Source organism: Convolutriloba macropyga, chromosome 6 (assembly GCF_964194025.1).
Source record: "Convolutriloba macropyga chromosome 6, txConMacr16.3, whole genome shotgun sequence".
Lineage (NCBI taxonomy): Eukaryota > Metazoa > Xenacoelomorpha > Acoela > Convolutidae > Convolutriloba > Convolutriloba macropyga.
The window spans coordinates 59,955,218-59,978,242 of record NC_134473.1 but is presented as its reverse complement, the minus strand read 5'-3'; the positions used below and the strand labels follow the sequence as shown (position 1 = coordinate 59,978,242).

At 35.5% G+C, this 23,025-nt stretch overlaps 1 protein-coding gene across 3 annotated transcripts in view; it reads left to right on the top strand.

Annotated features, from left to right (window-relative positions):
* The first annotated feature begins 1,197 nt into the window (after positions 1–1,197).
* LOC142341098 (LHFPL tetraspan subfamily member 2 protein-like) overlaps positions 1,198–23,025 on the top strand; it is a 56,069-nt gene continuing 34,241 nt past the window's right edge. For all 3 annotated transcript variants that reach the window (XM_075391976.1, XM_075391969.1, XM_075391966.1), the window contains exon 1: positions 1,198–1,432. The gene's annotated coding sequence lies outside the window, so the exon portion shown is untranslated. The remainder of the gene's footprint in view (positions 1,433–23,025) is intronic.

Here is a 23,025-nt window from a genome sequence, read left to right as displayed (position 1 = left end):
GGAAATTTTTTTAAGTTCGGTTTATTATCCGAGCTTGCTTATTTTGTGCATTTGTTCAAGAAAAAGAACTGCTTCAATTTTTTTGTGGTTGTCGCATTTAATGGTAATAAAATTTACCTTATCTATGATTATTCTTCAAAACCAATTGCGGTTCTAAAGAAGACCATTGACTCATTCAGACGTTTTTCAGGATCCTCTGAAAGCCGGCATTATAAATAGGTTTCTTCTATTTGCATCCATCGCTACTGCCTACGTCGAATATTCCGCTAATATGGCCCATTTACCTTTTTTCGCTCATTGCTCAGACGTTTCTTATCCACTTAATACGCTAAAATCCGCTTTATCCACTCTGCTTAATCCACTTAAAAAGGTCTTAAATAATCCACGTCTGTAAAAATTTTTAAAACAACGTCTTAAAAGATCTTGAGCAGAACTAACTCAAGAGTTCTGCGCAAGTTTCATACTCAAAATTTCTCAAAGATTTCTTCAAATTTCTGCTCATTTCATACTTTTTCCCCGCCCAGACTCCTTGACCCTGTTATAGTTTTCCATCCTATGTGCATATCATACATAATATATTTATTATAGTATACTGATAGCGAATAAAGAAGGTTTATTACTAAACACATCACTCAAAATTTCTGAAAGCGTATGATGAGATTTCGCCATCCACGTTTTTAATTAATCATACTCTCTCTACATCTCCAATCTGTTGTCTTGCTTTTTTTAACTTTCATCAGCTCTGTTTTGTAATATTGTAACTCACAAATATCTGATCACTCAAGCGGATAAATTCATTTTCCAACCCGCGACCTGTTTACCCAATTTGCCGCCACAAAGCTTTGCCCTGCCTTTCACAACCAATAACTACCAGAATTAAGCTCTAACATCCGATGTCTCCCGTTGCTCCAAACCAACCGACCCTCCTCCCCCTCCCACTCCCACCCACCCCCCCCCCCCCCTCCCCCCACCCACCACAAACATACTCAGTTACGATTACACACGCACACAAACACATTCGCATACAGGGCCTCAATCATATTAACAGGACGAAAGGGCAGGGTTTTGTGGGCTTGGAGAGGGGGGGGGGGTGTATATTGTGGAAGGGTTACCAGGTAACTGAAATTTAAATATTGAGACAATCAATTATTCAAGTGTAACGAAAAATCAGTGGCGGTCTTTCTGATCAGAATTTATGGCTACTGTTAGCGCCACAATGCGTGTGATGAATTGCCTTGAAATTTAATTTCCGTTCCCCTTTTGACTCCCTTGCTGGGCTAAAATTGATCCCACTTCCCCTCTTTCACTTGGAATTTGCATGTGAACGCATTTTATCTGTACTCGCCTTCCTTGTCTGTTACGTCTATTTTTGTCAACTTTGTTTACTCTGTTTACTCTTTGTTTGTCTTCACGCCTCTTCTCTCTTTTGAAGGTTAAATCCATTTTCAGATTGCAACCATGTATTACATATATATTCCATGTATTTTTTTTACATATACTCTGTTGTGTGTATCAAACTTCAAGCCTGCTTTTAAAATTTGGGTAGGAATCTCGGTAAAAAGTATTGCGGAAATCAATTAACTGAAATTTTAGAGCAACTCAATATTGGTTTTTCCAGGAAACGACCATGCATACATCTTGAATTTCAACTAAAAGCACTTTAGGTTAACTACCGCCCTCCCCAAGTATCTGCTTGTGACAAGAATTTTTGAAGGATTTTAGAAATTCCGTGCAAAGCGTTAACTCCATATAATTACTAGTAGGAATTCCATAATCAAACTATGTTTTGACAAACATGAGATAAAAACGTTTCATGATCGGCCAAAACACTGAGAAAAATCCTTCTTTCTTTCAAAACTCCACTTTAGTGAGAGTAATATATAATAATAATTTTGTTTCTGACTAATCGCAGCCGAGCAGCATTAGGATTTTTGTCTACAGTGCATAAACAGTTGCATGTTCTCAGCTGTCCTTTTCTATTATTCCCAACATTTCAGACTGTTCATTTTCTGAGCATTAATACTCATTTTTGGTTACTATGGGCGCTTTTTTGCGTCTGAGACTTTCACGTGGTACCATCATTGCAGCCAAGAGTGGTCAGACTATGGTAAACCTAAAGCTATGGTTCATTGAGAGTTATCCTCGAACAAGTAGCTTCACGGTTGCAGGGGATCGAACTGTCGATATTTGGCGTGTCAATCACAAGCAACTCTCGACTATCACGCCACTATTATAAAATAATTATATCCGCTCAGTTTTCAGTTGCGTCATTTTCGTCTATTGATCTTCTTTTGGGCGATCATGTAAAGCATTGGATTTGGCGATTATGAAATACATTAGAGCGTACAACTTTGGTAACAATTAACCACCTATTTTAAATAATTAGCAGCCTACATCGTGTTTAATAAAAATCTACAAACTGATTAATTTAAATACACGAAGTCAGTAATTTCTACCCAAAAATGTAATTAAAACCACCAAATTTGGTAATTTAAATCAACAAACTGGCTAGATTAAAAGCATAAGGTGATGAGGTATTATCCACAAAGGATAAATTAGAATCTATTTTTGCAGAATTGTTTCATGCTTAATCTTTAAAATTCTTATATACATGAGAATATTATCTGTATCTAATAGAATATGTATTGTTTGAGGAAACACCACAAATTTCAGTTCAGATAGACATGCCAATTTGATTTCCAAATAAAAACAATTTTAGTGTATTTTGCAAAAAAAACTAGTGCAAAAAATTGCACGCTCGTTTTCCCCCAGTTACAATTAGCTCAAAATGTCACTCGCAAGTACACACACAGAATGCGATTGCGATTAGTCAACTAAATCAGAAAAGTTGAAGGTTAAGAAAATATTCGTGGTCAAAACTTTCTGGATCACGGTACTATGTTTGTTGACTATCTTTTCAAATACTTGGGGACATAAAATCAAAATTTATGGGTTTATAGTGAAATAGCGCTTGCATTAAAGTTTGTTTTTTTAATGGCTACTTTAATGGATATTACGTGCTTTTTTTTGCTATACTTTCTTTTCTAAACTTTGCTATTTTTTTCAAATTTTCATTGATTTGGTCAAAATTAGAAAAGTTTAGAAAATTTTAGCAAAAAGATAGCAGTTAATATTCATTAAAGTTGACATTTCATAAAAACAAACAATCCACAAAACATGTTCAATTTACAAATTTTTATAAACGAAAAAAGTTAAGCTTGTCAAACATGGTCATGACAATTTAGGTATGACATTGTGCCTTATTTTAGAATTTTGGTATATAACAAGAACGTTTACAAAAAGACGTATAGCCGCATCAAATTTTCGATTCCCGCCTTCCTTTTGCACATTCCGAGGATTTAATTGATTTTCAATTTTGTGTTTCTGTTGGAAATTTGTAGGAGACAGAAATGAAACTAGTTTTATAGTTTTTCTTAAAAATTGCAATATTTCCAGTAAGTATATATGAGACATGAGTACTGCTGGTAAAGAGGGTCAATTTCAATATAGTTTTTGAAATCTTTAAACCAAAAGTGAAATCTTTAAACCAACAAGCACCTGTTTGCAAGTACTCTTTTCATATTATCTTTTCCTTTTTTAATATTTTTATTTCACTTATCATACAGAAAAAAAAATCAAAAGTCATTGTTTTTGGATCACGTAGAAATATGTGTATTTCTAAAAGATTTGACAAGCGGAACACCGTGAAAAATAAATTAGGAAAAATTAAACGAATGAATAGATAAGGATCAATAAAAAACATAGTCTTTCTTTTTTAGTAAATAGGTAGATTAGAATTATAACTCCAGGTTCAATGCCTTTAATTTTTAAACAACAAGAAACTATTGAAACACAAATTAAAACAAAAAGGGTAACTTTTTTTATTTTTAAAAAAGAGAAAACTTTTTTTTCTTGTATAAATAGCTTGAAATTGGTTTATTTAAGTTCAATACAAGTTTAATTTAACTATGATGACAAAGAAATTACAAGTGTACAATTTGAGGAAAAGTGAAATCTATATTTTTTTGGAATCTGTAGTACATGTTTTTTCAACTTACTTTTTTACTCATGATATTGTTAAACTTCGCAGCCAAACTGTCTTCATCCAAGCATGCCGACTTTATGAACTTCATGCAAGAGCTTAAAAACTACGAATGTGAGGAATGATATGAAGAAGAAACTAATTTCAAACTTTTCTTAAAGATGAGAAAATGAAAATCTTAAAATCTTTTTCCTTGTTCATTTTTTATATTTCAGGAACTTTTGAAAAAAGTTCCTTCCTTTCTGTTGAAAAAAACAAAGTGTGTTCTAATTTTTAAAAAAATCAACAAAAACAAATAGCAAAACAAATAGATCAAAAACTGTTTCAGTAGAAGGTGGTCGAGGAAAATTTCTTGAAATTCTCATGTTTTTTTTATCTTCCATATAAAATTAATGAATTCCAAAGGTTTTTTTTAGTTACTAGTAAAATTGTACACAAGTTTTTTAACTTTGTAACTGAGTTCTTGATTTTTTGTTTAACAGATCCTTTGAGTGCTGCCTAGTTGTGAAAAACACGAAATTTTGTCTGAATTCAGAATCCCCGAACAAATGACGATCCAAGGTGGAAAAACGCAAGATTTTGTATAAAATGGCAACTATAATGTTGATTTGACATCTGTAAAATTTTTCAACTGCAGATTAAGAGGTCGGCTACTTTATACTTTTAATTCAATTCTTTTCGTCCAACTTCCATCAAAATGTCATTGAAATGTTAATGTTTCATAGAAAACTCAATTACCAGTTTTTCGCAACGGTGAAATTTAGTATTTGATTTTTCCACTTTTTACCTATGATTTATAATTTTTTGCAGTACCAACATCATGATTTATTTTATTTTTCATATGGAATCAGCTATGCTAAAATCCCAGAAAATGGTTTTGAGAAGTTGACTAAAACGAGCGATATAAAAGTGATATTGGAGAAAAACTAAGGAGAAAATAACAAAAAAGTTCAAAGCCTAATTGAAAACTTTTTGGAGTGGTGAAAATTAGGGAACATCTTGATCCATGACACCTTTTTTTTTCATTGGGAGGCAGCAAAGTAAAATTGGTTCTTTTGTACATTTTCTGAAATGACTTCAGTTACAATTGCGACAAAATGGGCACTATCCCTTTAAAAACTTTCAATCCGCTTATCACTTTGGTTTGGATAAGTGTGTCAAGCAAAACTGTGGCCGCCGAAAAAACTGGTTTTGCTTGAGTGGTTCTCCACCCGAGATGCTACGCATGTAATATGGCAATGGTCTTCAATTCATGACTAACTCTGTCTCGCGAATCCCGTCTAGAACAATTAAGGGGCTCTTTTTTGCGTTCTGTATCAATCTTTCCCAAACTCTTTCAAGGTTTGGAACCAGGGGTGAATCGATGATCAACTGTATATTCTACCGAAGCAACTGCAGTCTGATTTGATCATTGTCTGGTTGGAAGTCATTCCGGAATCGCAGTCATTTTGTCTGAAGATTTTTCATTGTCGCTCATAATCAGCTCTGGTTATCCACTGAGATGAAAATCTGGGACTGAAAAGCATGATACATCATAGTCTGTTTTCTTTTATTGACAATATGCAAAAGATTTTATCAGGTCCACTTCTGTATTTGTTATGGCCTATTCCTTTGGTACATCTGAGAACAGTAAAAGAGACAAGTCTGTAAATTAGTGTCTCTCATTTCTCGACATCTTCTTCTAATGAAGCAGCTTTTTCTGACACTCTTTAGGGCCTGCGTGCACATTTTGAATATTTTTCGCGGGATGGGAGCATTCAATTTGTTAACTCTTTGATGCTACATTCATGATGAGCTTTTGCGATGAAAAGTATGGCAATTTGAATTTGCAAGGCAAGCTTAGAGGATGTTTTGAAGAAAAAGAAAATGTTTGTTAATTTGGCCACCAACTCTTTGAAGTCCTTCGCCATCTATGAAAAATGAGAATGGCGATCTTGTCTTCTTTTTCTAGAGAACTGTGTTTTAACTGGGGTGAAAATGCTTTTTTTGAGAAAGGCCTGTTTAGATATCTTGATTAGTTTTATCCTGAGCTTCTATAGTCTTTGGTGAAGACCTTTGAGGAAGATCAGTGGTCAAAATGTTTTCGTCTTCATTAGGTCCACTGCTCTGAATACTTTTCTTGTTTAGTAATAAGAAACGCTTTGGAAATAGCTGAGCATCAATGAGTGGATTTTATAGTTGATGTTGTGTCATTTAGCTGCACGATCATGTGATTGATTACCTTCTGAAACTTTCCAAATTTCCTGAAGTGTCCACGGGAAGAATGGTTGTTTTAGCCGAAGTTCAGCTAGGGTTGGAACTGAAAACTTTTATCCTTTCAACTTTACAAAGCCTAGCTAGCTCTGAACAAATTGTCGGTGGCTTCAGCTCATATTTTGGGATAATGAGTTTTTTGATAAGTAAAAATTTTCTTTCTTTTGCTGATGACATAGCGTGAAATTATGGTGCCATCTAGTTAGGATGGTCTGATGCCTAACATAGCAGCAATATCAGCCATTGATACATCAATGAAGGCGGCCCCATCTGTTTTGAAGGTAGTCCCCATCAATGAAGGTAGTCCCCATCTCTTTGGGGATCATGCACTCGGAATTTGAATTGTGAACAGGCTTTAAAATTCTTGAATTCAAAGTTAAATTTCTTGTTAGTAGTCTTTAGCCACTGCTTGACCTCAGTTCCAGTGTTTTCTAATCAATATTTGTAGGGTGTGATTGTACAAGCTCAATCAAACAAGGATGCTGCCGCCGCCAGAATTGTTTGTGCTAGCATACTTTTTCCTGACTTCGAATCTGACTTCCTTGAACATTAAAAATTTAGATTTCTTTTGCAGGTTAGCAGGCGTTTTGGTCAAAGGGCTACGGCTGCATGAATTCCATCATATAGAAATACTGCTTGATTGAAATGTAGATGTCTGGGTGTTGTTGTTTGCTTTCTTTTGCGCACTTCTGGAGAACGTAGACTGCACAGGTTGGTGGTTAAATATGTTGCTTCAAGGATAAGTTTTATTCGTTCAAAAAGATACAGTTTTTTCGAAAACCTACTCGCAAGGACATTTTTTAATGTCTGCGGAACTGCAACAAATACTGTGTGAAATGAAGAGAAGAAGAATAAAACGGATGTTACAGATGAAATCAGAAGCAATCAACAAGGTATCATAGTTTGGGAGCTTTTTTAATTTTCTCATTTGACTCTTCTAATTATCAAATAACCTCTGCTCTGATTGTTGATTTACCGATGATGAGAAGGATAACAGATTGGATATGACGAGTAAAGGGCTGCTTTAGCAATAAAGTTCTTCTCAGGATCAGACTTCATTGTTCCGGCGAAAACTCTTGTCAATATATTGTCCCCGAGCATTTTCGTGCAGGGCGTTTCATTGGAATTTTTCCATGAAGTAGTTATTTGGAAGAATGATGTCCCTCCTTCATGACACACCATTCCAATATTTCCCTCCATTATGTGTTATTGCGTTCCTTATTTTGAAATTTTTCCGGTCTTTGAGAGTGTGATCTTTGGATACACACTGGCGCTAATTTTTTGCTTCAAAATTACAAAAAGAGCTGTCATACGTCCTCGTCATGCTCTTTTGTCTCATGTTTGATGTATTTGAACAGAGTGATGTTTGTGTTTGTAAAAGATTTGCTTTCTCTTTTCTGCAGGTGTTTTTTTATGATAGTGCTTCTGTCAGAGTCCACCTAGGTAATGTCGACATTCCATAGAAGTCCGAAGTGCACTTGTTGAGCGCTGCCGCGAAACTGTGGCAGTGAATGTTTCAACGCCGACCAAGAATCCAATTCTGCCTACTCTAATTGCTGGGAACTTTATTTCTTTCATGCGAGAGTTGTCTTAGCAAACGTCACTCAGCATGAGGACAATATCAGCGTCATTCAAATTGAATGGGACTATTGGCGCTCGGAAATCCTTTATAGAAAGTTTAGAGGCAGAAATTGAAACAACCGTGAAGTTGCCAGAAAAAGGCATCATCTGCTGTCAATCATGACATCTGCTGTCTTATCTGAATATTCGTCATGAAGAGTGTTGTTTCTTTCGGTTTCTTTATTTGCATTGCATCAGCAGTTTTTTGGTTGATTTTGTGTTGTACTTTCCACTATCTAAAAAAGAGTATGTCCCGGTGCCGAGACAGTTTTGGAGAGTTTCATTGGTATTGCCGGCAATTTTTTTAGGCATAAGTCAACTTGATTTTTGTTTGTTAATGCAATTGTAGTTTTGTTGAGCGTTGATCGGTTGAATCAGGTTTTTCCTCTGTCCAATTTCGTCTGACTGAATTATTATTGTTCCCACCCAGTTTCAGTTTTCACATTTTTTGTTGTAGCTGGTTTTCTGTTGTCTTTGGTTTTGGTTCTCATCGTTCCAATTGTTATTTGATTGCTTTGAATTGTTTTCTCTTTGATGGTTGTTTTGTGATCTATGAGACTAGTTCCAGGGCCGATGGTAATAGACTACATGTTCTAGATTTGAGTGATGAAAACCATTCCATTGGTTGACAAGCCATCTGGTCATTGAAAGGCAGCACCCTTTCTCATAATATTGCAAATGTTTTTATTGTTCTCGTTGACAGGAATCCCCGCTTTGTTAATCGGAACTAGAGTTGAATCTTCCTCGCTTGCTTCAGCATATCCATCAATCCTTTCAGCAAAGTTGATAAGGGTGGTTGTACTTGAAAACGGTTCCTTGCGTGTTGATTACATTTGAATATCAAGGTTGAATTAATAGTATCACGTATCAATCTCAGAGCTGCTGACGACATTAGACTGGTCTAAAAAATATGCACAGGAAAAGTGTGAACCAGTTTCCTGAGGAAAATTGGCAAAGCTAGTTAGTTCTTCGTTTCGAAGACTAGAGGCCACTTCTCCAGTTGGTCAAGATACCATGAAAAAGTGTGTTGAGTCTTCCTGAACCTGTTTCTTTATTCATCCATTGTCTCCCGGTAAGCTTCACCACTGTAGGAGTAGCCCCTGATGCAGATCTCTGCTTTTTGCGTCAGAGAGTTGTACAAATAGGTCATTTGTGCATCTGAGAGTCCGTTGTTGTTCCGACCCTCTTGAGGGGGGGGGGAACTATATACTCAAATGGGTTTTTTTTTGTTCCGTGAATTTTCGCCGCTCGATATATTCATCGTAGAGAGTTGAGACTGGTATCATTAGAAAGCTCGTCCAGCGTAGAATATGGAATTAAAAAGATTTTTTTAATTTTCGTTTTCTACAGGGAGTTATCGAGGTTTAAACTTTTGAGAAAAGAAGAGTGAATTCACGTTGTTTTTATTCACATTTTCCGGAATTTTTGCCTAATTTTTCGTCAATTTTGCTAAAATTTGTTAAAATTTTTAAGAATAGTGTCGTTGATTTTATTTTTGAAGACGAACAAGCATTGTTGATTGTTTTGATTTAATTTTTTTGGTCAAAAAATCTGAATAAACTTTTCAAAATTTAGCCTTTTTCATCAAAAACAGCACGAAATAAGCTACTTTAGTCCACTTTGATTAAATTTGCCGACAGTACACCCCAAACCAACACTCATACAATCTTTGTAAACTCAGAGGTGGGCTATTTCTACTTCAGAGTCCGCTGAGAGTGCACTGTAGTTAAAAATCTGCCGTTTTTTGCTAACTTTACTAGTTGATTATCAAAAATGCAGAATTTATTTTGAGCTTTCAACTAACAAATTATCTATATCTACAACATTCGAAAATTCAATTGTTCCTAACGGACAATAAGTATTAGCAGGGCTAGTTTTGAGCCATTCTTGGACTGTTACAATCCAAAAAAAAATCGGGTTGTAATCAGTCGGTCTTTTTTTTTTAAAAAAAGACTTTTTTTTAATAATAAAGAACAGAACATATCAAATCAAAGCTCAGGAGTGATAGGTCCAACCAATTCGCTTGCTGAGCAGCTCCAAGCTAATGCATTTAGTTTTTTAATTGAAAGTTTATGGTCGTTTCTTTTTTTTAAAAAAATTGACTTTTCAATAAATAATGGCTTAATTAAATTTTCCTCTATTTTTTTCTTAATTTGTTCAACTTCCAGCTTAGTGTCAGCAAAGAAAGACCGCTTCTTCTTTCTACTGATTTAACATTTAATCTCGGTTGCAGTTTTAAGCCTGAAGTTATTGTTTTCTGGCTTTGATACTACAAGATTTCAGATTTTTGTTTGTTTTGATATTTGCCAGTTTTTCACGTTTTCTATTTTTGTCACATTATCACATTATTGACAGTTCTCATGTCACCTTATTATTATTCAGAATAAGGCACAATTGAACATATTTAAATCCTGAAAGATATACATCATCGTTTTAACGGCCTCGAAGCCTCTTTCTTGAAGAAATCAATTGAATTTTTTAATTTTTTCTCTAACTGTCATTTATACTTTGTCGTTTCGGTCGTATGAAATTTCCTGTATGGTGATAGATTTCATTGGCTTTTCATGGAAGAATAGAAGAACCGATATTCTGATATAAGTAGATAGCTGATGGTTTTCATGACTTTGAAAACAATCGTTTTCCAAAATTAAAAAAAAAAACTTTTTAACTTCTCAATTTTGTTCTTTTTATGTTTCTTTTTGTTACCTAATCTTGTTAGTTAATTACAGGTCAAATATAACATTATGGGTGTCAGGGGAATAAAAGGGATTGGTATCCCAAAATCTTTTTTTAAAGAATTTGTTATGACCTTACTGGCTTCGACACCGGTTTTTCACAAAAAAAAGTAAATTAATTTGATTTTTGTCATATTTGACGTTCTTTTTGTAGATGCAAGAAAAATTCTGGGTAACTACAGGTCTCGAGGGCTTCTTTTTCTTGAATAAATGACCCTATTTAAAAAGCTCTTTTTGTAATTAATGCCTTTCATGACATTGAATGTAATTTTGTTTCGAAAAAAAAAATTAAAAGTATTACATACTTTAGCACTTCGCTTTTTTGTCTACTTGTTACCTAGTCCTACTAATGAATGGCCACGGACTACATTATAGCCTGTTTGAAGAAGGCGCAATCAAATATAATTATTGGAGTGCCAAAATTTGGCTTGACGGTTTTGACAGCGTTTTCTGGCAAGTTCCAATTGAATTTTTGTTTGTTCTTTGTTGTTCTTTTTAGCCGCTTTAAAAAATGAATAAGGACAGGTCCTAATGCCCTTCTATAGAAGCAGTGGTAATCGTAAATTTGTGGTAATATTATTTGATTCCTAATGGTATTTATTACTTTGAAGTTAACTGTTTCAAAAAAATAAGTTAATTTTTTTAATTTACTGTTTTTGTTCTTTTTTGTATAATTGTTACCAAACCTTTTTATGGACTGGTCGCATATGTTTTCTGGTGATTTATAAGTTATTTTTGTTTAGTTTTAGGTTTATCTGACGGTATGTTGACTTTGTTATTAAATTTAGTTTTTAAGAGGGACATAATTTTTTTGATGTAATTAATGTTTGTTGTTGTTGTTGTTTGATTTTGCTGTTCGTCTTGACTCGCTTTCTTAATATTGACATATTACAGCAATCTAATGCATCAGTTGTTACTCCACTGAGTTATTTGCTTTGGAGGCTATCTTATCGTTCATACAGAATTTTTTTGAAAAAGACTTGGGCTTTTTTGGGATTCGCAAAAAATAATTTTTGGGTTTTTCTATCTGTTCCTCATTTGGTAGACAATTATGACAAAATTGTGGATGAGCGGGGTCGGAACCTTATGTGCCATCGCACATTACCGAGCCGCCTTGTTTCAAATTCATTGCTTTATAGGTGTCTATCTAGATCTTTGGCCACAACTTTTTTGAATTCTGATACATCTATGCTTGTTATATCAATAGAGGCAGTTCACAAAATTAAGAAACTCATTTGTTAGTAGCTTGTTGTGCTTCATTGGCTGCTGTTTTTCAGCAGCAAATGTAGTGTTTTGTGTAGAACGGCATTGTCCTTTATCGCGGGTGCTGTCTGAGTTTCTATAACCAATCAGTAGCCAGCAGTCGCATTTGAGTGGGTTGTCTGATGCTTTTATCCAGAACTAGGAAAGGGTTTCTTGTCTCTTGAATATTCATCTCTTTTTGGTGACAATTTTGTAAATCTGAGTGAAAAAACGTGGTTCAGGACACTTTGCTGTAATAAAGCGTCGAATACATTTAAAAAAGCGTTTTTCCTCATTAACTATTATTGCAGGTAAGAACATGTCTGAACAACAACCAATGAGAATTGGGTGCAGGTTTTTTGTTATGTTGAACGTGTTTAGAAGATCCTTGCTCTGTGGAGATATATTTTGAGAATGTGAAAACGCGTGCAAACGCACCAGTAGAACGAGTTCCTTTTCACGCACCAGTAGACTTTGCGTTAATCCTAAACCTGAAAGTTGTGTTTTTGAAGTTTTTCCTATGCTGGTCTGCTTACTCCTTGAAAGTATGCCTATAGGAGTCAGCGATGTTAATGCTTTCTTAAGATCAATCTCCAAAATTGAGTTCCGCTGTTTTGTGAGGGGAGCCAGCACATCTGTCTTAACCAGGCCTCAAACGCAAGATTTCTTTCTCAAGAGAACTCTCCTATTGATTTCATCCCTTATGTCAGATTCAAAATCAGTCGGATCATTTCGTGAATAAAATGCAGGTGTAAATTGTGAAATCAGTGTTTACCAGAGAATATTTTATGAAAAGTTTGGAAGAATTTGTGATGTGATGTGCTAATAACTTAAGACCCGCAGTTATCATGGATAAACTCCCAAAGTCTGAGTCGGGCCACTTGTGGTCCTTTTTGACCGAGGATATACCAGAAATTTTAAAGCTCTTCGTTTGGTCTTTAGTCTTGCATAATTAACACGTATTTTATCTGGGCTCGCAAATTAGATTAACAAACTGATCAACAATTTTACTATTACAGTGACGGCTGCAAAAGAAGATACTTTTCCCAAAAACTTTGCTCAATTGTGGTTGTGGTTTGAAACAGCAAAACCCAAACCGTACATAACATAGGAGCAATGTATTCAAACAGTTTTTCACTTATCTATACTGTATGGTCGTAGGAATTCAACACTTTATACATATGCGATATGTCATGTTTTTTGAAAATTAGTGTTGCTCTTTCAGCATTTAGTTGTCAGCAACAAGTTGAGAACTTAAATAAATTTCCACAACTAAATGCTGAATGAGCAAAACTAATTTTCCAAAAAAAAGACATATCGCAAATGTATAAAGTGTTGAACACAATACCGTTTTATAAGTAAGCAGTGACTACCATTTGACATTGTTTAGGAGCTGCGAAAAAAACTGGCCACGTGAAGACACACATATGCTTTTTGCGACATCGGGAAACGCAGCGTCTTCATTCAATGGAAAACTTTTTAGACTCCATTCGGGTATTGGAAGGAGGGTATTGATATAGAATATTTAAGCATCAAAAGCTAAATATCTATGACAGTTGTTGGTTTTTGCGATTGACATTTTAGGGAAATTTGTTAAAAAAACGTTATCTGAAATTTTGATAAATAAATGACTCTCAAATAGTTTAAATAAATGTAGGCTGTTTCATATTTCTCCCGAAAAAATAGGACCGCTTATGTTTGTTTAATTTTCAAAAGCTAGTGAAAATTTTATCCAAGTTGAAAAATACAAAAATATTTCTGTTTTGAAATTTGTCTTAAATATTCTAAAATACTTCTTTAATGCTACCCTATATTTGCACTTTCAGAACTTGTCTTTTCAGCCATGGAAAACATTTTGCTCACCGATTAAAAAATTGTTTGGACGATAGTTGTTTGGACGAATGATGTCTCTCCTTCATGGCACACCATTCCAATATTCTCCTCCATTATGTGTTACTGCGTTCCTTATTTTGAAATTTTTCCGGTCTTTGAGACTGTGATCTTTGCATACACACTGGCTGAAATTGTTTGCTTCAAAATTACAAAAAGAGTTGTCTTACGTCATCGTCATGCTCTTGTGCCTCTTGTTTGATGTGTTTGAACAGAGAGATGTTTTTGTCTGAAAAAAATTTTGCTGTCTTTTTTTGCAGATGTTTTTAGTGGTAGTGTTTCTGTCAGAGTCCACCTAGGTAATGTCGACATTCCATAGAAGTCCGAAATGCCCTTTTTGAGCGCTGTCGCGAAACTTTGGCAGCGAATGTGTCAGCACCGATCAAGAATCCAATTCTGCCTACTCTAATTGCTGGCAATTTTATCTCTTGCATGCGAGAGTTATCTTCGCAAACGTCATTCAGCATGAGCATGATATCAGCGTCACTCAAATTGAATGGGACTTTTGGCATCTGGAAATTTTTTATAGAAGGTTCATAGACAGAAATTGAAACAACAGTGAAGTTGCCAGAAAAAAGCATCATCTGCTGTCTGTCATGACATCTGTTGTCTTCACTGTATATTCGTCATAAAGGGAAGCAAGTTTTGGTGCTGTCTCTTTCGGTTTCTTTATTTGCATTGCATCAGCAGTTTTTTGGTTGATTTTGTGTTGTATTTTCCATTATCTAAAAAAATGTGTTGTGGTGCCGAGACATTTTTGCAGAGATTCAGTGGTAATGTCGTCAATTTTTTCAGGCATAAGCCAACCTGACTTTTGTTTTTAAGCCCGGGTTGCTCATCCTACACAATTCTTAGTAGTCACACTAGGTCATATTTGATTTCTAGTATACATGCAAGGTCATATATGATTTGTATGATTTCTTTGTAGTCATGCAAAGATCTTATATGGTTTCCTAGAAATCATACAAGGATCATAAAACATAAATTCAATGCCTAAAAACTGTATATCTTTCAATTTCTTTTGATGTTAAAAAAATTTCTTGGAAATCATACAAGATCATATATGACACATAAAACATTGATTTGTTCCACTTTTTAATTGCGTGCCCAACTTTGCAAATGATATTGTACGTTTGGGTTATTTTTGGACCAACAAGTGATGCCGGGGAATCACATAAGTGAGTCTTTGCGGAATGAAATTTTTAAAAGACATAAATGGTTAAAAATTTAGGAAAAATAGATGTATGATTCTTGGTATGCATACTAGGATCATATATGATTTCTTTGTAGTCATACAAAGTTCATATATGATTTCCTTGTAGTCATATATGATTTCTTAGTAATCATACAAGGATCGTACTATGAAATAAGTTATGATTTGTTTGATACCATATTTGATCCTTATATGACTACTAAGAAGTGGTGACCCGGGAGTGCAATTGTAGTGCAAATACATCTGAATATCAAGGTTGCGTTAATAGTGTCACGTATCAGTCTCAGAGCTGCTGACGACATCAGACTGCCCTTAAAAAATGCACAAGAAAAGTTTGAACCAGTTTCCTGAGGAAAGTTGGCAGAGCTGGTTAGTTCATCAATTCGAAGACTAGATGCCACTTCTCCAGTTGTTCAGGATACCATAAAAAGTGTGTTGAGTCTTCCTGAACCTGTTTCTTTATTCATCCATTGTCTCCCGGTAAGCTTCAACACTGTAGGATTAGCCCTTGATGCAAATCTCTGCTTTTTTGCGTCAGAGAGTTGTACAATTAGGTCATCTGTGCGTTAGGTCATCTGAGAGTTTAATTAGGTCATCTGAGAGTACGTTATTTCATTTTTTTTGCCTCATAGAAACTGAAACACTGGTGCCATTGAGAGGAGTAGCGGTGAAAGTCTCTATCTAAATATTTAACCACAACTTTTCAAAATTCTGATACATCAATGCTTATTTTATCATCAGAGGCAGTTCACAACTTTCAAATTTCAAAAACTCTTTTGTTAGCAGCTTGTTGTGCTTTATTGGTTGCACTTTTTCAGCAGCAAGTGTTGTGTTTTGTGTAGAACTACATTGTCCTTTATCGCGGGCGCTGTCTGAGTGTCTATTACCAATCATTAGCCAGCAGTGGCATTTGAGTGGATAGTCTGATGTTTTTATCCAGAACTAGGAAAGGGTTTCTTCCCTCTTGAATATTCACTTCTTTTTTGTGACAATTTTGTAAATCTGAGTGAAAAAACTTGGTTCAGGACACTTCGCTGTAATTAATCGTCGAATACATTTCAAAAATCTTTTCTATATTTTTTATCATTAACTATTACTGCTTCTGCGTTGCTGCAGTGTTAAGGTAGGTCATTCTCCTCAGACTCCAAAAGATGCTTCAGGATCATTCACTTGAAGTCTCTTCTCCTCATTGGCTGGAGAGTTGAACTTTAAATGTTAGAAGGACTGTTTGATGAAGCTGCACAAATGTTCCGAGCAAAATCGATATCACTTGCATCTGTACGGAGCGATTTTGACTTCGTTTGCATCGAAGTATAGCAAAGTTTATCTGTACAGCTTCTTCAGCCAGTGTTGTCACCTCTTCTTCTCTTAGTGGGAGCTTCCAGAATTCCATGCAGGATCTCTAGATATTGAGTTTTTTGCTTTTGAGGCTAGCGTTTTGTTCATACAACAACTTTTTTGAAAAATACTTGAGGATTTTTCTATCTGTTCTTCATTTGCTGGAGAATTATGTCAAAATTGTGGATGAGCGGGGTCGAAATCTCATGTGCAATCGCACATTACCTCCTTGTTTGTGCGAGCCTCCTTGTTTGTGCTAGCTTACATTTTCTTGACTTCGAATCTGACTTTCTTCAACATTATATTTTGGAGCATGCGTCCCGTGTTTGAACAAATACTCTCGGGCTTCATTTCTTCCTCTATGTTGTTTTATATTTTGTCAATCCTGCTGCGAAATTTTGCTAAATTGAATCTCCCTATATCTGCTAAATAAGTTTGGTTTCATCTGCAGGCTAGCAGGCGTTTCGGTCAAAGGGCAACGTCTGCATGAATTCCATCATGTAAAACTACTGTTTGATTGAAATCTAGATAGATGTCTGGGTATTGCTGTTTGCTTTGTTTTGCGCACTTCTAGAGAACGTAGACTGCACAGGTCGGTGGTTGGATGTGTTGCTTCAAGGATAAGACCAGTGCATTTAAGGGCTTTCTCTATGTCATATTCGTTCAAAAATATACATTTTTTTTCGAAGACCTACTTGCAAGGACATTTCTTTAATGTCTGCGGAATTGCTGCAAAATACTTTGTGAAATGAAGAGAAGAAGAATAAAACGGATGTTACAGATGAAATCAGAAGCAATCAACAAGGTATCATTGTTTGGGATATCTTTATTTTTTGAATTTTCTCATTTGACTCTTCTAATATAAATGGCCTCTGATTGTTGATTTACCGATGATGAGAAGAATAACAGATTGGATGTGATGAGTAGAGGGCTGCTTTAGCAATAAAATTCTTCTCAGGATCAGACTTCATTGTTCCGGCGAAAACTCTTCTCAAAATGCTGTCCCCGCGCATTTTTGTGCAGGGCGTTTTATTGGAAATTTTCCATAAAATAGTTGTTTGGACGAATGATGTCCCTCCTTCATGGCACACCATTCCAATATTTCCCTCCATTATGTGTCATTGCGTTCCTTGTTTTGAAATTTTTCAGGTCTTTGAGACTCTGATCTTTGGAGGCACACTGGCTGAAATTTTTTGCTTCAAAATTACAAAAGAGTTGCCGTACGTCCTCGTCATGCTCTTGTGTCTCTTGTTTGATGTGTTTGAACAGAGTGATGTTTGTGTTTGTAAAAGATTTGCTTTCTCTTTTCTGCAGGTGTTTTTTATGATAGTGCTTCTGTCAGAGTCCATCTAGGTAATTTCGACATTCCATAGATGTCCGAAGTGCTCCTGTTGAGCGCTGCCGCGAAACTGTGGCAGTGAATGTGTCAACACCGACCAAGAATCCAATTCTACCTACTCTAATTGCTGGGAATTTTATCTCCTGCTTGCGAGCGTTATCTTCGCAAACCTCATTCGGCATGAGCATGATATCAGCGTCATTCAAATTGAATGAGACTATTGGCATCTGGAAATTTTTTTTAGAAAGTTCATAGACAGAAATTTAAACAACAGTGAAGTTGCCAGAAAAAGGCATCATCTGCTGCCAATCATGACATCTGCTGTCTTAACTGAATATTCGTCATGAAGAGTGTTGTTTCTTTCGGTTTCTTTATTTGCATTGCATCAGCAGTTTTTTGGTTGATTTTGTGTTGTACTTTCCACTATCTAAAAAAGAGTATGTCCCGGTGCCGAGACATTTTTGCAGAGATTCAGTGGTATTGTCATCAATTTTTTCAGGCATAAGCCAACCTGACTTTTGTTTTTTAGCCCGGCTTGCTCATCCTACACAATTCTTAGTAGTCACACTAGGTCATATTTGATTCCTAGTATAAATACAAGGTCATATATGATTTGTATGATTTCTTTGTAGTCATACAAGGATCTTATATGATTTCCTAGAAATCATACAAGGATCATAAAACATAAATTCAATGCCTAAAAACTGTATATCTTTCAATCTCTTTTGATGTTAAAAAAATTTCTTGGAAATCATGCAAGATCATATATGACACATAAAACATTGATTTGTTCCACTTTTTAATTGCGTGCCCAACTTTGCAAATGATATTGTACGTTTGGGTTATTTTTGGACCACCAAGTGATGCCGGGGAATCACATAAGTGAGTCCTTGCGCAATGAAATTTTTAAAAGACATAAATGGTTAAAAATTTATAAAAAATAGATTTATGATTCTCGGTATGCATACTAGGATCATATATGATTTCTTTGTAGTCATACAAGGTTCATATATGATTTCCTTGTAGTCATATATGATTTCTTAGTAGTCATACAAGGATCGTACTATGAAATACGTTATTATTTGTATGACTACTAAGAAGTGGTGACCCGGGAGTGCAATTGTAGTACAATTACATCTGAATATCAAGGTTGAGTTAATAGTGTCACGTATCAATCTCAGAGCTGCTGACGACATCAGACTGGCCTAAAAAATGCACAAGAGAAGTTTGAACCAGTTTCCTGGGGAAAGTTGGCAGAGCTGGTTAGTTCATCAATTCGAAGACTAGATGCCACTTCTCCAGTTGGTCAGGATACCATAAAAAAGTGTGTTGAGTCTTCCTGAACCTGTTTCGTTGTTCATCCATTGTCTCCCGGTATGCTTCAACACTGTAGGAGTAGCCCCTGATGCAAATCTCTGCTTTTTGCGTCAGAGAGTTGCACAATTAGGTCATCTGTGCGTTAGGTCATCTGAGAGTTTAATTAGATCATCTGAGAGTCCGCTATTTCATTTTTTTGCCTCATAGAAACTGAAACACTGGTGCCATTTAGAGGAGTAGCGGTGAAAGTCTCTATCTAAAATTTTAGTTTTTTTAAAATTCTGATAAATCAATGCTTATTTCATCAACAGAGGCAGTTCGCAACTTTCAAATTTCAGAAACTCTTTTGTTAGCAGCTTTTTGTTCTTTATTGGTTGCACATTTTCAGCAGCAAGTGTTGTGTTTTGTGTAGAACTACATTGTCCTTTATCCCGGGCGCCGTCTGAGTGTCTATTACCAATCATTAGCCAGCAGTGGTATATGAGCGGGTTGTCTGATGCTTTTATCCAGAACTAGGAAAGGGTTTCTTCTCTCTTGAATATTCACTTCTTTTTTGAGAAAATTTTGTACATCTGAGTGAAAAAAATTGGTTCAGGACACTTTGCTGTAATTAGGCGTCAAATACATTTCAAAAATCTTTTCTATCTTTTTTCCTCGTTAACTATTACTGCTTCCGCGTTGCTGCAGTGTTAAGGTAGGTCATTCTCCTCAGACTCCAAAAGATGCTTTAGGATCATTCACTTGAAGTCTCTTTTCCTCCTTGGCTGGAGAGTTGAGCTTTTAATGTTAGGAGGACTGCTTGATGAAGCTGCACAAATGTTCCGAGCAAAATCGATATCACTAGAGAGCATCTGTACGAAGCAATTTTGACTTCGTTTGCATCGAAGTATAGCAAGGTTTATCTGTACAGCCTCTTCAGCAAGTGTTGTCACCTCTTCTTCTGTTAGCGGGAGCTTCCGGAGTTCCATGCAGAATCTGTCGAGATCTTGTATCTGTGAGCATGAAATTTTGAAAGTTTCTCTCGGTCTCAGAAACTACATTTTTTCTTGCTCCGTGTGATGTTTTGTTATGTTCCCCTATATTGTCTTTAACTGAATTTCCTGTTTGAGGGCAATAATTTGGGCTGCTGATGTAGATTTTGTTTTGTTTGGTTTTTGTCATCTTTTTGTACTTTAGGACTCTTACTTTTTTTACTTCACTGTTACAGCTCTATATGCCTTTTTACCGCATTTTTTAAATATTAATCAGGTTTCAACCTTTGTTACTGTAATTTACAAACCTTATGCTTTCACTAATCAGTGAAAGCTTGCAGGTAAGAACATGTCTGAACAACAACCAATGAGAATTGGGTGCGGGTTTTTTGTTATGTTGAACGTGTTTAGAAGATCCTTGCCCCGTGGAGATATATTTTAAGAATGTGAAAACGCGTGCAAACGCACCAGCAGAATGAGTTCCTATTCACTCTAAATTAACAAAAAAAACAGACTTTGCGTTAATCCTAAACCTGGAAGTTGTGTTTTTGCAGTTTTTCCTATGCTGGTCAGCTTACTCCTTGAAAGTATGCCTATAGGAGTCAGCGATGTTAATGCTTTCTTAAGATCAATCTCCAAAATTGAGTTCCGCAGTTCTGTGAGGGGAGCCAGCACATCTGTCTTAACCAGGCCTCAAACGCAAGATTTCTTTCTCAAGAGAACTCTCCTATTGATTTCATCCCTTATGACAGATTCAAAATCAGTCGGATCATTTCGTGATTAAGATGTAAGTGTAAATTGTGAAATCAGCGTTTACCAGAGAATATTTTATGAAAAGTTTGGAAGAGTTGTGATGTGATGTGCTTATAACTTTAATCCCGCAGTTAGCATTGATAAACTCCCCAAGTCTGAGTCGGGCGACTTATGGTCCTTTTTGACCAAGGATATACCAAAAATCTTGCATAATCGACACTTATTTTATCTAGGCATGCAATTTAGAGTGACAAACTGATCAACAATTAACTTGCACTATTCCGGTTACAACTGTAAAAAAAGATAACTTTCCCGATACCTTTGCTCAATTGTGGTTGTGGTTTGGAACAGCAAAACCCAAACCGTACATAACATAGGAGCAATGTATTCAAACAGTTTTTCACTTATCTATACTGTCTGGTCGTAGGAATTCAACACTTTATACATATGCGATATGTCTTGTTTTTTGAAAATTAGTGTTGCTCTTTCAGCATTTAGTTGTCAGCAACAAGTTGAGAACTTAAATAAATTTCCACAACTAAATGCTGAATGAGGAAAACTAATTTTCAAAAAACAAGACATATCGCAAATGTATAAAGTGTTGAACACAATACCGTTTTATACGGGTTAGAGGTACTTCGGGCCATAGGGCCTCTAGTCCCTTTTTCACCAATCGGGCAGTTCTTGGTGTACGACCATCTGTGTTTGGTCGAGCAGTGGTTCTGAACACTTTTGATGAGCGTATATGTCCTGTATATGAACCCGTATGGAGGGGCCCCACATTGTGGCTCCTCCAACGCCCCCTGGCGGGAGTCATCCTTCTTGATCTATGCCAACCTCGAAGGTCTGGAGACTAATGACCGGCGGTTTTGTGTTGCTTGCGCACTTAACCAATGGGAGGGGGCACCGTTTTATAAGTAAGCAGTGATTACCATTTGACATTGTTTAGAAGCTGCGAAAAAAACTGGCCACGTGAAGACACACATATTTTTTTTGCGACATCGAGAAACGCAGCGTCTTCATTCAATGGAAAACTTTTTAGACTCCATTCGGGTATTGGAAGGAGGGTATTGATATAGAATATTTAAGCATCAAAAGCTAAATATCTATGACAGTTGTTGGTTTTTGCGATTGACATTTTAGGGAAATTTGTTAAAAAAACGTTATCTGAAATTTTGATAAATAAATGACTCTCAAATAGTTTAAATAAATGTAGGCTGTTTCATATTTCTCCCGAAAAAATAGGACCGCTTATGTTTGTTTAATTTTCAAAAGCTAGTGAAAATTTTATCCAAGTTGAAAAATACAAAAATATTTCTGTTTTGAAATTTGTCTTAAATATTCTAAAATACTTCTTTAATGCTACCCTATATTTGCACTTTCAGAACTTGTCTTTTCAGCCATGGAAAACATTTTGCTCACCGATTAAAAAATGTTTATCACAATTTGCGCGTTATGAAAAAGCAGTAATTGACTTTTTTAAAACTTTTGGTGATAATGTTCAGGATAAAAAATAGTATTTTTGCTGCTTACTTAACATTCTGGAGCATAGTTTGTATGCTTTCAACTGTGTTTTAACATTCTGGAGCAGAGTTTGCGTGCTTTCAACTGTGTTTTATCTGGTTTTTAATCATTTTCCACTATTTAATTCGAACAAAATGTTGGGGGAAAATGATGGTTTTTAAAAGTAAAATTGTAAATGAATCATGTGCATGTGATTTTAGTTTTTAATACTCTGGCTGAGTTATTATAAATATACTCATTTGGTATAGTAATTTTAGGTGAAGTAAGGAAAAAGAAACTTTTTGTGGCGTTTTTTTCTACCTATTTGTTCAGAGTATGGCTTGAAGCAACTGAATTGGATCGAATTCTAGGAGCTATACATTATATGGCAAAAGTCATTTTTCTTTAAGCAAATTTACTCGAATTTGCTTGTAATTTCCATGACTATGTTGTAAGATCCATACTCATCGTCAATGTTTTTGACGCCATCACCATTGACCACGGTTACTATCCGCGCTAACCGCGATAGTCATCAACTTGCCAGTTAGACCGAAATGCAAGAAAGCCTAAGTGTTGATTAATTTCAGATTAATTGCAAATTCTTAGCAATAATAGTTGTGGATTAAAAAGAAAATCAGCAGTTAGGAAACTACCTATATTGCTGCCCAAAAGAACAATGAGATGACTTATTTGAGTCTGAAGTCGTTACTAATTATGCTGTTCGAGCAATAACGTTTTTGGGTTAACTGAATACTCAAAATTATGGACATCGGTTACGTTTATCAGTGAAAACAAATCCAAAAATCATG